At 37.5% G+C, this 14,179-nt stretch overlaps 1 protein-coding gene across 6 annotated transcripts in view; it reads left to right on the plus strand.

Annotated features, from left to right (window-relative positions):
* The first annotated feature begins 13,208 nt into the window (after nt 1-13,208).
* The window catches only part of COL19A1 (collagen type XIX alpha 1 chain), a 211,153-nt gene continuing 210,182 nt past the window's right edge, over nt 13,209-14,179 (plus strand). For all 6 annotated transcript variants that reach the window (XM_074895826.1, XM_074895832.1, XM_074895830.1 and 3 more), the window contains exons 1-2: nt 13,209-13,281; nt 13,669-13,838. The gene's annotated coding sequence lies outside the window, so the exon portion shown is untranslated. The remainder of the gene's footprint in view (nt 13,282-13,668; nt 13,839-14,179) is intronic.

The raw sequence follows: 14,179 nt of genomic DNA on the forward strand, positions 1-14,179 counted from the left end.
TTAAGTATACATCAACTTCAAAGTAAATCCAATTTTTCAAAACTAAATCGTAATCTTTGTCAGGCTCTGTCACTATTGATAGCACCCTTGCTTTCCAAAGCATTCAAGCCTGTAATTCAGTGCCATCGTAAAAATTTCCATTTCTGTAGATATACGCAACTAGAACATACCTCAATTTTGCTATTTCTTTACTATTACATATTCAAGAATGAATCCTTTTATATTATTGTATGATTAACTTATCTAAAACATTCTTTCCCATACTTGCAACCATAGCATTTACATTCTGAACTCTGATGAGCTTTGTAATTCAAAAAGAGAGGGAAAAAGCATATTATATCTGGTCACGTTGATCTTCTGCACCTTCACCTTCCAGTCTTTGTTGGTCTCTTATTTGTTGCATGACAGACAAGCTAGTAAGTTCGTACAATCCTGTCTCTCTTTTATATACTGACATACCTAAGTGTCTGTTCTCATTCCTTTATTCCAGCAACTCTTCTGTTTTGTCATTGAAATGCTCAGTTCATGTGTCAGAATCCATCCCTCTGGACACAGCCTATTAAACTATGAAATATCTCATAAACCAGTCCACAGAGCCTTCATTCATGTCTTAAAATACCCCTTACTACTAATTTTCGACTTAATACCTAAAGTTCTATGAGACCAAAAAAGTGATGATTTCTGAAATTTTTTTCTACACCTTATTTATATCTCCCTTTTATGGAAACAGTACGTATTTGTATTAGTGTTGTTCTCATTTATCTTCTTTTATTATTTCATATATTTTACATTTTGTTTTAATTTGATTTAAAAGTCTTCTGTAGTGAAATTGGGGTTTTTGCTTCTTACCACACAGGATCTTCAATACAGTAATACAGTACATGCTAGTAATTTAATGTTTGGCATTTGCTTATGACATAAAACAAGTTCTACTGAATAAATCTTGAGATCCTTTCTAACATTTACTAAAAATTGATACAGATAGTAATTTTTGATGTGAAATACTAGAAATATGCAGATGTTATGTAAAGTGCTGCAGGGCAGGTATTCACTTAATTATTTACATGTATTTATTTTGTGTGTATATTTGCTTTAATATAAAAAATAAACTTTCCACTCCTGTTTCTTCACTGTATTATCATTTGCTTTCTTACAGTCACCAAAGAGAAAAGAACCATGAGAAATGTTGCTGTATTTAAGGTAACTGCTGTTATTACAGGAGCGTGGAACTGGTCTTTGATCAGCATGGAGAAGTCTTCAGGACACCTAACAGCAGCCTTCCAGCACAGAGGAGGTTATCAAGAAAGATGAAGCTGAGCTTTTCAGAAATATGTGATGGAGGATGTCAGTGAGCACAAGCAGAAATGAGAGAGGTTCTGTGTCAATGAGCAGGAATGGTTCCACAAGAAAACTCAAAACAAACCAAACAACCAACCACCACGAAACCACACTGCTTTGTAGTGAAGAACAGGTAAAACAAAACAAAAGCTCCTCAGTCCATTTTCATTATTCAAAAGGGTTGAGGCTTGCCTAAGTTTATACAATGAGACTTCTGATACCATAAGGATATTTAACAGGTAAAGGCATATCATAATGTAAAGGCTGAAGCCTGAAGCTAGATAAATTAATAAAAGCAAGGCACATGGGGGAAACAATCACATAAATATGGTTACATATGCAATTATTAACCTAGGTGTGTGGTAGAATCTTTATCATTTCATATATTTAGAACTCTATCACACCTTTTTAAAAAAGAGGAGGTACAGCTTACCTGTAAAGTAGGCATTTGTCAGAAATGACTGAATATCATTTTATGGTCTAGATTAGGAAAAAATAATGGAAAATAGTTGTGACAGGCATTATAACACCAAGAAGGAAAGAAACTGCCAAGACAGGACCCTCTGCTCTCCACTGATGGAGAACAGAATCTTCTCTGGAAATAGTTTAGTGTGTCTCAGTGGAAAACATCTCATTGGGACATGGTCCTGGGCAATTGCTCTAGGTGGCCCTGTTTGCATAGAGTGGTTGAACCAGATGATGTCCAGGGGTCCCTTCCAACCTCAACCGTTCTATGAGAAGCTTCGACAGTATCAGGCTGGAACAGGGAGAGAAAAACAAGCAAGAAGCATGAAGCTTACAGTCAAGGAAGGCTTCTTGCAGCAAAGATAAGATCCCAGCCCAAGTCTTAGTGATGACAGTTAAGAAAAGACTTTGAGAGACCCGATGGACTCTGAAACTTAAGTAACAACTGAAAGCTGCAAGATTATCAGGAGAATGGGATGAAGAGACTTATCCTGCAAAGATACAGCAGACAGTGAGTAGATATGTTTTCAAACCTTTTTATTTAAAATTTTTCACTTAATAGAGATGGTCTGCTTCTACTTAAGGAGTTACTTTGTTAATGCTTCTATAAAGTCTACTTTTAGATATGAGAAATCCTTTAATTTGATAAATTCAGAGTAACATGCAGGTAGCTCCACTTCAAGAACTTGGTCAACCTGTAGTCAGGTGCTGAGATCATGACTTTGAAAACAGTGGCAATAACAAAGCTTCATTCAAAAAATGCTAAAAAATGTACAAGGGTTTCCTTTTGTTTATTTTTTTTTTCCATGTAATTTAGCTATCTTTCTGTTACAGCTGAAAAAAATGTAATTTAATCCATAGATAGCTGACTAGATCAACAGTGGTCTCTCTGGATGTCCCCAATCAGGAACTCAAGCAACCAGTGCAGGAGAAGGAAATGAGGAATTCACAGTGAGGGCTGGAAAAGGATGAGAAAGCAAAACAGAGGGAAGAACCTTAACCATACTAAAAATATATACTGTATTAACTGCAGCATACCATTGCACACTCTTATTATAATCCACATGAGAATCTACTGAAATCTCAGTTTCTAAATAGTATTTTTTCCAGTTTCTGGATCACAAAGTTGTTTCATCTCTGTTACTGTTCAAATGTTACCACTAGATACCACACAACCTAGTGTCATTGTTTAAACCCAGCTGGCAACTAAGCACCATGCAGCCCCTCACTCATTCCCCCACACCTAGATCAACAAAAGCCTTTCTGCTAAGCACTATCATTCTGGTATAGTTATTTCTTAACTGTCTCTCCCTAAGGATCAGAGGAAGTGTTGCTAATACTTTCTGTGAGTGAAATCCTGTCTTTATTGAATTCTCTAATACTCCTAGCTCACATCAACAGCAGCTAAAGAGAGGTCACAGAATCATAGAATGGTTTGGGTTGGAAAGAACCTTAAAGATCATCCATCTAGTTCCAATCCCTCTGCCATGGGCAGGGACACCTCCCACTAGCCCAGGTTGCTCAAAGCCCCGTCCAACCTGGCCTTGAACACTGCCAGGGAGGGGGCAGCCACAGCTTCTCTGGGCAACCTGTGCCAGTGTCTCACCACAGTCACGGTGAAGAATTTCTTACTCATATCTAATGTAAATCTACCCTTTTTCAGTTTAAAACAGTTACCCCTTGTCTTATCACTACAGTCCCTGATAAAGAGTCCCTCCCCATCTGTCCTGAAGGCCCCTTTTTAGTACTGGAAGCACTATAAGGTCTCCCTGGAGCCTTCTCTTCTCCAGGCTGAACAACCCCAACTCTTAACCTATTCTCATAAAGGAGGTGACTCAGCCCCCTTATGATCTTCATGGCCTCCTCTGGACCCACTCAAGCAGGTCCATGTCCTTCTAATGTTGGGGGCCCCAGAGCTGGACACAGTACTCCAGGTCAGGAGGGTGGAGTGGAGGGGGAGTATCCCCTCCCTTGACCTGGTGATCTCACTTCTCTTGATGCAGCCCAGGACAGGGTTGGCTTTCTGGGCTGTGAGCACACATTGCTGGCTCATAGTCACTTTCCCATCCACTAATACCCCCAAGTCCTTCTCTGCAGGGCTGTTCTCAATCCACTCATCACCCAGCCTGTACTTGTGCTTGGGATTGCCCTGACCCATGTGCAGGACCTTGTACTTGGCCTTGTTGAACTTCATGAGGTTTACACAGGCCCACCTCTTAGGCCTGTCAGGATTCCTCCAGCATGTCAACTGTACCACACAGCTTGGTGTCATTGGCAAACATTCTGAGGGTGCACTCAACCCCACTGTTCATGTCACCAACAAAGATGTTAAACAGCACTGGTCCCAACACCAACCCCTCAGGAATGGCACTCAATGCTCTCCACTCAAGACATCCAGCCATTGACCACAACTCTTTGAGTGTGACCATTCAGACCATTCCTTATCCACCAGGTGGTCCATCCATTAAATCCATGTCTCTCCAATTTAGAAACAAGGATGTCATGTAGGACAGTGTCAAAGGCTTGGCACAAGTCTGGGTAGATGACATCAGTTTCTCTTCCCTTATCCACCAGTGCTATAACCCTGTTGTAGACACCAGGTGTGAAATGCTGGCACAGCTGAATTTTATAGCAAAGCATAGACTAACTGCTGCAAAGCCAAAATTTCACTCTAAATAAAATTACTTACCAGGAGTGTTTCACTTACACTAACTTTCTTCTCTTTCTTTCATTCTCCCCAGTAGGAGCCTAGAGTGGACTTACATAGTAGTGGTCTCCCACAGGCAACAATGGGGAGAACAACCCTTCGCTAAGAAACCAAATCTGACAGGAGAGGGCAAGGACCTCAGTGAACTGGTATTGGTCCTGTAGGAGAGAGTTTATTTCAGGAGAAACCATAAGAAAAGGAATGACAAAAATTCATTCCTAGATAAAGACTATTGAAGATGTTTTAAAACATTTCTGGTTTGAAGTTAACAATAGCAACTTATTCTTGTTGTCCATGTTATTTGATTAGAAATTAAGTTGAAGCTGTTTTCAGGTGGGTTTCCATTTGTATTATTTTAAGTGAAGTGTTTTTCTTTTATTTTCAATTTTTTTCTGTGTTATTGTTTTGCCAGTTAAGTCTAGCATAAAGGACACAGCCAGCATAAAGATGAACCAATAAACAAATTGTATTTGATACAAAAGGGTCAGTACATGGGTGAGCACTGGGGGTACAAACAAGTCAGTCAGATTATACATAATGAACATCAATCCCACTGACCCAAACAACAACACCACACAACCAACAATGGGCAGAATGAATGGTGAAATGCAGTCTCCCATAGAAGGGATGGGAGATAACCAAATCAACAAGCCAAACAGCTAAGACCAAGGAAGCCACATACCGAATCTCTACACAGCCCACATTTACAAAAGCCAGACCTGACTGGAGCCCAGTTCCAGGGAGGCAGGAGGTCCTTCCCCAACAGGGAACTCTGCACAAGGCATCCACCTCACAGACAGACACTGCCCCTTCCTGCATGTGGTCCCAGCTTTTATTCCTAAGTGGACACTTGACCTTTGTTTACTTAATGCAGACACCTGGGGCTCATTTACCCAATGGCTCTCCCTGCAAGGCCGGCCACACCCTGGAGGGAAGCCTAAAGGTAAACTCACCCCCCCTTTGTGAAGGGCTGTGGGAATCACCCCTATGTCAACCTTAATTTGGGGCTTGGGGTTGAAACCTCAGCATTTCAGTTGTGGTTTTCTTGTTCTTAATGTTGACAGGTTTTCAGTAAATCGTTGTTAAATACACTTCTCAACTGTCTCAAAGTTATGAAGACATTTTAAGTATTTTAATGTCAGAGAAAAGAAGGTAAATGCTACTGAAATACAAAGGGAGAGGGGGAAATTATGTCTTGATTTTGTATTCTTAGGTATCAAAAGCATACCCTTCGTATACATCAGAAAAGTAAGATCAAATCCTTAATTCACTCTGATATATAGCCTTCGTTTAATGTCTGTGCCCACTTACACATGTGGAATGAACTGTATAATGATATTTCACTGTTATCTCAATTTATTGTTAAACAAAAAACCTTCTAGGACTCTGAAGTTGATAACATCTAAAAAAAGAACTGCCTTGCATGATAATCTGTGCTGAAAGAGATTAAGTGAATCTCATTTCATCAAGGTTGTCTTGTAATTCTTTAAGAAAGAGATGAAAAGGAATCCAGCCCAATCCATTTTGCTATTCTACGTCAAAGGCTATCCTAGTATCTTAATTTTAGCTTCTGTTTCTTTTATTTATCTTACTGCCTCAGCTCGTGGCTGCCGTACTGTTAAATAGTTTAAAGACAGAGTAGAAAGAAATCACTAAATTAATCTGATGTTTTATTTTTCAGTTATTTTAGCTCACATAGGTGAGCAGTGATGGCTTCCCCTGGTCTAAATATCAAAGAATCTTTCCTGTCTTCTGCCCCTTTTCCTTGTCTGGGTTTCCTTGCCTTGTTTCTCCAGTCTGGAGACAAACTGCCACCATGCAGGCAAGGCGAAGGATTGGGCACTTCAGTGGGACAGTGTGTTTGAACTCAACATAATGGCAGTGGCATAGATGGAGAAGTGTTTAAAATTTCTGAACCAATTTATGACATGAAGGAAAATATAGGAAGGTGGGGATCTGAGCCGTTACAACTTACCTGTCTGTACTCCCTGAGATCATCTGTACTATAAATGGAGAACACTCTTCTACAAATTTTAGAATTTACCTTTAATATTCTGATAAAATCACAGGAGTAGAAGTCACCCATTGAAAATACTTCTTAAAATTTTGTCATCTCTTAGATGATTAAATTAGATTATATTTAAAAAGGATATGTACACTTTTACTGTAGGCCAAGGTAAGTTTGTGTTAATAATACTGTTGAGGACAATTGCTCCGAATGTAAATGTAAAGGGTTTACATGGATGCAACTGAAAATTCTTAATTAATCATGTCTGCTACGGGCAATGCTTGTGGAATATTTATTTAAATCCTCTGTACCTAGAATCTGACTCACTGAAAAATACAGATTCACATTGGTTTGAGACAATCCGATTTACAGAATTGTAAAAATGTGGTTTAGTACTGTAGGTCATTTTTTAGTTAATTTTTAGCTATAAAAATAATGTAAGTATTTCTGAGTATATAAGACTACCTTACCTGAACATATCTAAAAGCTGTATTGTCCTCGTAAACAAGTTTAAATAATGTTGTTGGATGTCCACAGATTCTATAGAATCTTTAACCAAGCAGAAAAATCTGAAACCAAGAAAAATCTTTAACCAAGTTCAGAAACTTAGCTGTCAGGTTGAAGTTAGGAATACTGTTAAATCAAGGAAGAGAGACACTTGCAAAGTACAGTTAATCCCAAATCTGGATTTCCCAAGAGAAATTATACCCTTAATTTTGACATCTCATGTGCCTCACATAACATGACTTGCATTCAGGTTTCACCACACCTGCTGTTTGGTTACATCTGCAGACAGGAACATAAGTCAGTTCCATGATTCTCTTGGCCTAAACTAACTGATACTGCTTAAAGCTGGATTTAAAGTCATGTTTAAATTGCTTTTGGTTTATTAGCTGTGGTCTTCACACTGCAGAAACATGCCAAATAATTTTGTGTAGTCCTTTGTTCTCCCGTAATTGCAGAAGTGTGCTTGGACATGGACAGCATTTTAGTTCACTGGGAACAGTCTTCCAACAGTTTGCCATGCTGTACCACAGGCAGCCGTGGGATACACTCAGACATCCCACTGATTTATGTAGTAAAGCTCGGTACTAGGGAGGACTCTGAAGAAGGCTTGCCAGCTTCGTCACTTGGAACTAGGCTAGTCTAATTTGGCATTCAAACCTACATCCTGGTTGCAAGAAATACTTCTGTGAGGAAGATAAACCCTGTGTGAAGACAAATGTGTGCCAGATGCAAGCTCTTGTTTTCTGTTATGTATTCTTCTACTTAACAGGCATTATATGGTTAGAGTAGTCGGTTTTGTTTGTTTGTTTGTTTGTTTTTTTAACTCCTGTCAACAGGCTTAGTTTATTCAACCTTTATTCTAATTTTATTCTCCAGGAGTCAAATCTTCTGTTGAAGTAAATTTCAAAGTTCCTTAAAGATCAGTGAAGTATCTACAACATACGAACAGTTCCTTAAAGAAATAGCCTCTATTCTAAGTTCTGGGAAATGGAACAATATTGCAATAGGAGAGCTCAATGTTGCTGATGAATGTCTGAGCACGTTGGTCCTAAAACAGTTCATGAGTTCTGAGACTTTTTTTTTTTTTAAATCTGGCTTTTAATACATGAGCAAAGTTACCCCTTCTGAAGTAGGTTTGAAGGCACGTCAAGCTATAATTATTCATACTGAAAAGATTTGGATGAACACAGTTTTATTACACAAAATTTTGTATCTTCATGAAAAGTGTCTTCCACCTCTAAGTTTATATTCTTCTCTGCACTGATAACATCTCAGCAATGTAGTTACCTCAGTAAAATTTGCATTTTTGGCCTAAGCCCATCTTCCTACCATAAGTTTTATGATTAAGTACTATGTATCTATGTTAGATACTACTGCTCTGATCACTGTAGATTATATCTGCTGATCTAAACGTGAACTCTAAATACATTTGAATAATTTTGCACATGAAAATATAGTTTCATAGTTGCAGGATACTGCTTTAAGTTGTTCAAATGCAGTTGGTTCCAGCACTAATAATTGGTTGCAGCACATTTAGCCAATGACTAATTGTCAAGATTAAGTTAAGTACTCAGTTAAAATAACCAACAGGATATATCTGGATTCCACTTATCAGGAAAGGGAAGAAACCGGAGCAGTTCCCAGCTACTCCAAGCTTCATCAAAATGGTACATTCATGCTACATTGCTTGGCCTTGCTACAAAATTAAATTCATCCATCGTGTCCAAACCACATTTGACAAGCCAAAAATAAACAGTTTAGAGATTGATGCAAATGTTATGGTTGATACACTACATAGCTACATTTGTTTTAAGAACCTTCCATTTATTTAAATGCTGGCTTTTCTAGGACCTAGTGTTTGATTTTGCATTCCTAGTAAACAGTAAAATTTATTTGAATTGCAGCGCATAAAGATACAAATAGTTATGCAAACACAGTCTGATAGATTCTTCCTTTCAACTGTCATTTTCTATTAGTGCAAAAATTCCTCAGCTCCCAAAAATACATATATACACAACGTGACATAGAATGTTGACTTGCAATATGTATAGGTCAGTAGGCTCTTTTAGAGGGCATGTAACAGCTAGATTATTTGGGGGGGGCGTGTACTTCTGTCTCACTTCTAGCTGCAACCTGTAGATACTATTGAGTTTAGAGGTTTTTTACATCTGAGATCATGACTAGATAGCTCTAGGCAGATATCAAGGCTTACATAGATCTGTAAAATTCCTGATTTAAAAGTATAATATTCATTAAATCCTGAGAATATTTACTCCTAGATGAAAAGCAAATAAAGTATGTGGATGCAGAGATACAGATTAAATACACATTTAATTTGACTTCCCAGATTATTGTGCCTATTTATACAGGAATAAATATAAATAAAATACTAGTAGTTTTATTATTTAATCTTTATGTTGCTTGACAGTATTGAAATTGAGCATTAAAATAACATAAAGGGAAATACCTCTGGATGAACTCTAAATCCTGGATGTGTTAATATGATTGCAGATACTAAAACTGATGGTCGCATGTATTAGTTAGTCTTGCATAGGCAAATTTATAGAAATTACTTTCCAAAAATGTGACATTATTCATAACTAGACCTAAAAGTTGTTTATTTGTCATAATAGTATTCTGTTTTTAAATAAAATTTGGGCAAATCAGCTGGATAGAAAGGACACAAGAGTAGCAGACACTGGCTAATACTGAGACTTGTAAATTCTTAAGACATATTTGTTACAAATTAAAATGGAATTTTAACTGACTTTTTTGGACTATCTGTGCTTTGTCTTCCTGAAGTTTAAAAAACCAAGCATAGAATATTCAGCCTTTTGATCTACAATAAAGTTGCCCTTTAAGCCTCAAGGGCTTATACAGCCTAGTCTATTTGTAGGATCTTAAACTTTGTTGATACCTTACCTTTGCTCTTCACCTTCATTTTTCTAATATTTGCATTATATAAATTTTGAATTAACATATTTCACTGCTTTATAGATATTTTCAGACTGTGTGTAGGAATTTAGCCTATTCATACAGAAGTACTGGGCAAACACCCGTAATTCTCAGCACAGCTGCCTAAAACCTGGCTTTCATTTTCATTAATGACAATCATGTAATGACATTTGAAGACAATATGGGTACTTCAGACTAAAACAAGCCAGATTATGTGCTTTGAGTTGGTTTGGAAAACCACCTTTCAGCTTTTCTCATCCCTCATAAGCTGTTTCACCATATTCTCTGTTCTTGTACAATACAAAAATATTTATTAGTATTTGGTTATTTTAAGACATGTTATAAAGTGTCAAAGAATGGAGAAAATGTCTGAGCCAAGACAACTAATACCACAGAAATATAGCAGTAAGTATACTCTCTGCATCTTTTTGACAGTTAATTTGGCCCCTTTACTGAAAATCTGAGTGCTTCCTAAGTATTCAGAAAAAGATGTAGCAGTTGGTTGTTTTTTTTTCTTTTCCTCTCTAGAAGAAATGAAGTGACATCCAGCTTTTCTGTTGGCTTTGCTGCTTAGGAGTGCTTAGTGTGTGTGCACATGTATATAAATAATTCCTTTTTGATGTAATTTTTGCCAAAGTTCCCTCATTTGAGTGACATTTTTGCCCCATTTACATCAATGTTAAAATTTCCATTAACTTCTCCAAGGCTGGGATTCCACCTGTTTTGTCTAAGTTCATTATAGTTCAGTCTAATGTATTTAAAAGCATTTATATTTTAATTGCTTCAGTGGAATGCAGTTGTCATGACCGACAAATCTTGAAGAGGGCAGAAGGGATCATCTGGCAAAGAACAATCACACATAAGGGCTTATACAATGGAATTGAAATACTAAGCTCTACATTCAGGGAGAAATAGTGTGGTAAGGGGCATTTCAGATAGTCACCCTTTAAAAATTTGTTTTCAAGTAGAATACTGCTGCTTTTAAAAAGTTTTGTCAAAGTTTACAGCTTCATTCCTGCATATGCATTGTCGTAAGCAACACAAGTTAAAAATGTGGGTCTAACGAGATGGAGACAAATCTGTTAGCACCATGCAGACAAGAGTGAATTATGCTACTTGGCTGGTTTGGATATCTAATCATGCTGAAAAAGAAACAAAGGTTGAAAGTGAGTGTCTGCAATAAAGAAACATTTTCTACAACAAAATAAGTCTGTCCCTTTGCCCCTAATTCTCTCACCTTTTCCTCTGCATCTTGCCTGCAACTGCAATTGTAGTAAAAGCTGTTCAGCGGAGCAGTTCACCCTTGGCACAGGAGATGAAATGTGCTCTTCACGTCTGTGCTAAATATGGTTTCAAACTTAAATTTCTCTTTCTGCTTCTTGGTGTATTTGCCTTGGCTCTTGCCTGGATCCGGGCCTAATCCTGTCTTCTGTGTGCAAGAAAGTGCTTTAACTAAATTCTGAGATATCTGAAAAACTGTTACTGCAAAGATAACATGGGATATCATCCATTGACTGCTATCATCAGTTATCACCGGCTCCTATCATCAGTTTTTCCAGTACTTCCCAGATACAAAGGAGATGAGACATTGTATAGAAAATGTTTTCTCTCGAGTGCACCAGTAACTGTTTGCAGGTGGTTGGTATTTCTAAGTTGTTTATGATAACAGAGATGTTTTTCCATTTGTGGCTTTGCTGCTTATATTGCAGGAGGCAGAGTGAGAAGCCTTTTTTTGGCTTATGACAGAAGTTTGTAAACAGTAAGGTTTTCTTTGTTCCCAATTTTCATGTCACTAGACGTTCAAGACTGTATTCATTAATGTGAACAGTGCTGTCCATAATTTGGCAGTCCCAAATGTCAAGGTCCTCAACTAGTATGAATCAGTGTAATTCCTTTGATTTATGTGAACTGGCATAATCCTGTTCAGTTGAAAATCGGGACCAGAGTATAGGAAGCATATGTGTTAGTCAGGGAAGGTTGTAGTACTTCTTCTACTTACTGCTTTCATATGGATGTGGAGTGTTTTGAAGTTGGCATGGCCCAAAGAAGGTATTTTTAATTTTCTATTTGGAGTGTGAATATCTCAGTAAGTGAAAAAACATCCTTGGTTTAGGGCTTATGTTTCATGATTGCTTCATAGGAAACAAAGACCCTGTTTGGATCTGAACTTTTGAGCAATACTGAAACTTGGAGAAACAGAAATATTTCTTTAAGGGATGAACTGATTGTATGTGCAAAGTGTTATACAATTAAAATTTTTAGCTAATTCAGAACTTATATTCATTGACATTAATAAGCCTGTGCATATTCATGTAACAGCTGAATCCGGATATTTAGGGCATGTAAAATGAAGTCAAACAAAAAGATTTTAAGAATTTTGTAGCTTGAAAGAGCAATGAGAAATGCAGTTCTTTCCAAATCAAAAAATGATAATGCCTTTCACTAGGAGCAGAGCTTTTACAAAGGGTCTTTCAACTGAGGATCTCACAACTCTGCTTGAAACACTGAATTAGGGCTCAACACTGAAGCCTTTATCAAATTAACAGTCTGAAGGGGAAGGGAGTGCTCCGACGATTTGTCAGCTGTAGGATTGGGCTCTTGCTCCTCGCCCTGCAAGGTAAGGCAGCTTTACTTTCTATTACTTACAGAATGAGCAAGCAAGAAGTGTGACTTGCCTAAAGTTACACCACAAGTCTGTGACAAAGTTGTGGAATAAAACACCCTAGCAGACATGTACATAAGTTGGAATTTCATCTTTCTCTCGTGATTCTAAGTTAGGAAGAACAACAACTCTTTTGAAATTTAAACCAGAAAGATAATCATGTCTTTCCATGTGATTTGTTGGTTATCCTGGCTAGTTATCTTGGTTGAAATGAGGAAATATTTTCAAAATCTGTTGGGTGGGAAGCAAAAAGCTAACCCTTTGAATTTTCTGACCTGAAAAACAGTTGTGTTAAATTGATGTTAAGCTAATAATTTTTCATGTAATAGTCACCACCTTCCTTTCCCTGTCAGAATGATTCTACTAGAAAAAGATAAAATGTGTCTTGGATATATATAAATGAGATATTTAATTAAAGCTCTACCCTCTGTCTTCTGTCTAGTTATTTCTAGTCATTTTACTTTTCTCCGTCCTTTTATCTGGTTTACATCTTTAAAATGCAATACAGAAAACTGCCACAAGCACACTTAGGGAACCTGAGAAAAGTGCCGTTTCTCACATTCAGACGAGAGCCAGTGGCAGTACTCAATCTCACCATTTCATTACAGGCAGATGATACTACAGTGCAAGAACGTTCAGGTTTGTACATGATAGATTTTAAAAGGCTAAACAAATGTCAGTAACCTGCTGTACTTCGCAGCATTGGTGCCATAAATAGGTACACTCTCTTCGTTACTTGGGTGGCTGATTTTTAAATTTATGATAAGGTATATAAAATTAATGATGTGTGCTTACACTTCAAGTGATAAAAGTTAGTTTCTGCCAGTGTACTAATGTACATAATTGGTTCTTTACAACTAGAAACCAGATACTCTTTTCATTCACACGTTCATATTCTGGCAGTTTAATTTATGGAATGGGGGGGGGGGGGAGAAAAAAACCATTTCTTACATTGTTACTGGACTTGGGATATACAAGTATGATTATGTAAAATCTGTCTGGGTGGCTGTTTGTCCTTTCTTGCAGAGTATTCTGTGCTGAGTGGGAGGGTCACACTGTGTGAGACTAATAAGGACAGAGCTGCATCCCCCTCTACCACTCTTTGGAGACTCACTCCAGCAACTCCTCAGCACTACAGCAGCTCTGTACAGGCATTTTCAGTGCTTCTGGGGGACATACTCAACTAAAAATCAAAGGTAAGCAACTCATTATTTGTAGTCAATTGTCTAAACATCTCACATGTGTCCACATGTGCTACAATATTCCTGCTGGCTTGTTTTGTGGTGGTTTTGGTTTGGGTTTACTTTTTCAAAATTGCCATTTAAGTTTATCACTGATTTTGCCTATATTAACTATGTGCTATATAAACATAATGTGCACAGTGAGCTTTTAATGTCCTGTCATCAGTCTGTTAGAGGATTGTGCTTGTGTAAATACATTGTTTATGTTTGTGGGTGAGTATAGGTATATGCTAAAATATGCTAATGGAAACAGTCCTACTAAATTTGCAGCAATTACAAAACCGATTAGACTGTTG

Source organism: Athene noctua, chromosome 1, assembly GCF_965140245.1.
Source record: "Athene noctua chromosome 1, bAthNoc1.hap1.1, whole genome shotgun sequence".
Taxonomy (NCBI): domain Eukaryota; kingdom Metazoa; phylum Chordata; class Aves; order Strigiformes; family Strigidae; genus Athene; species Athene noctua.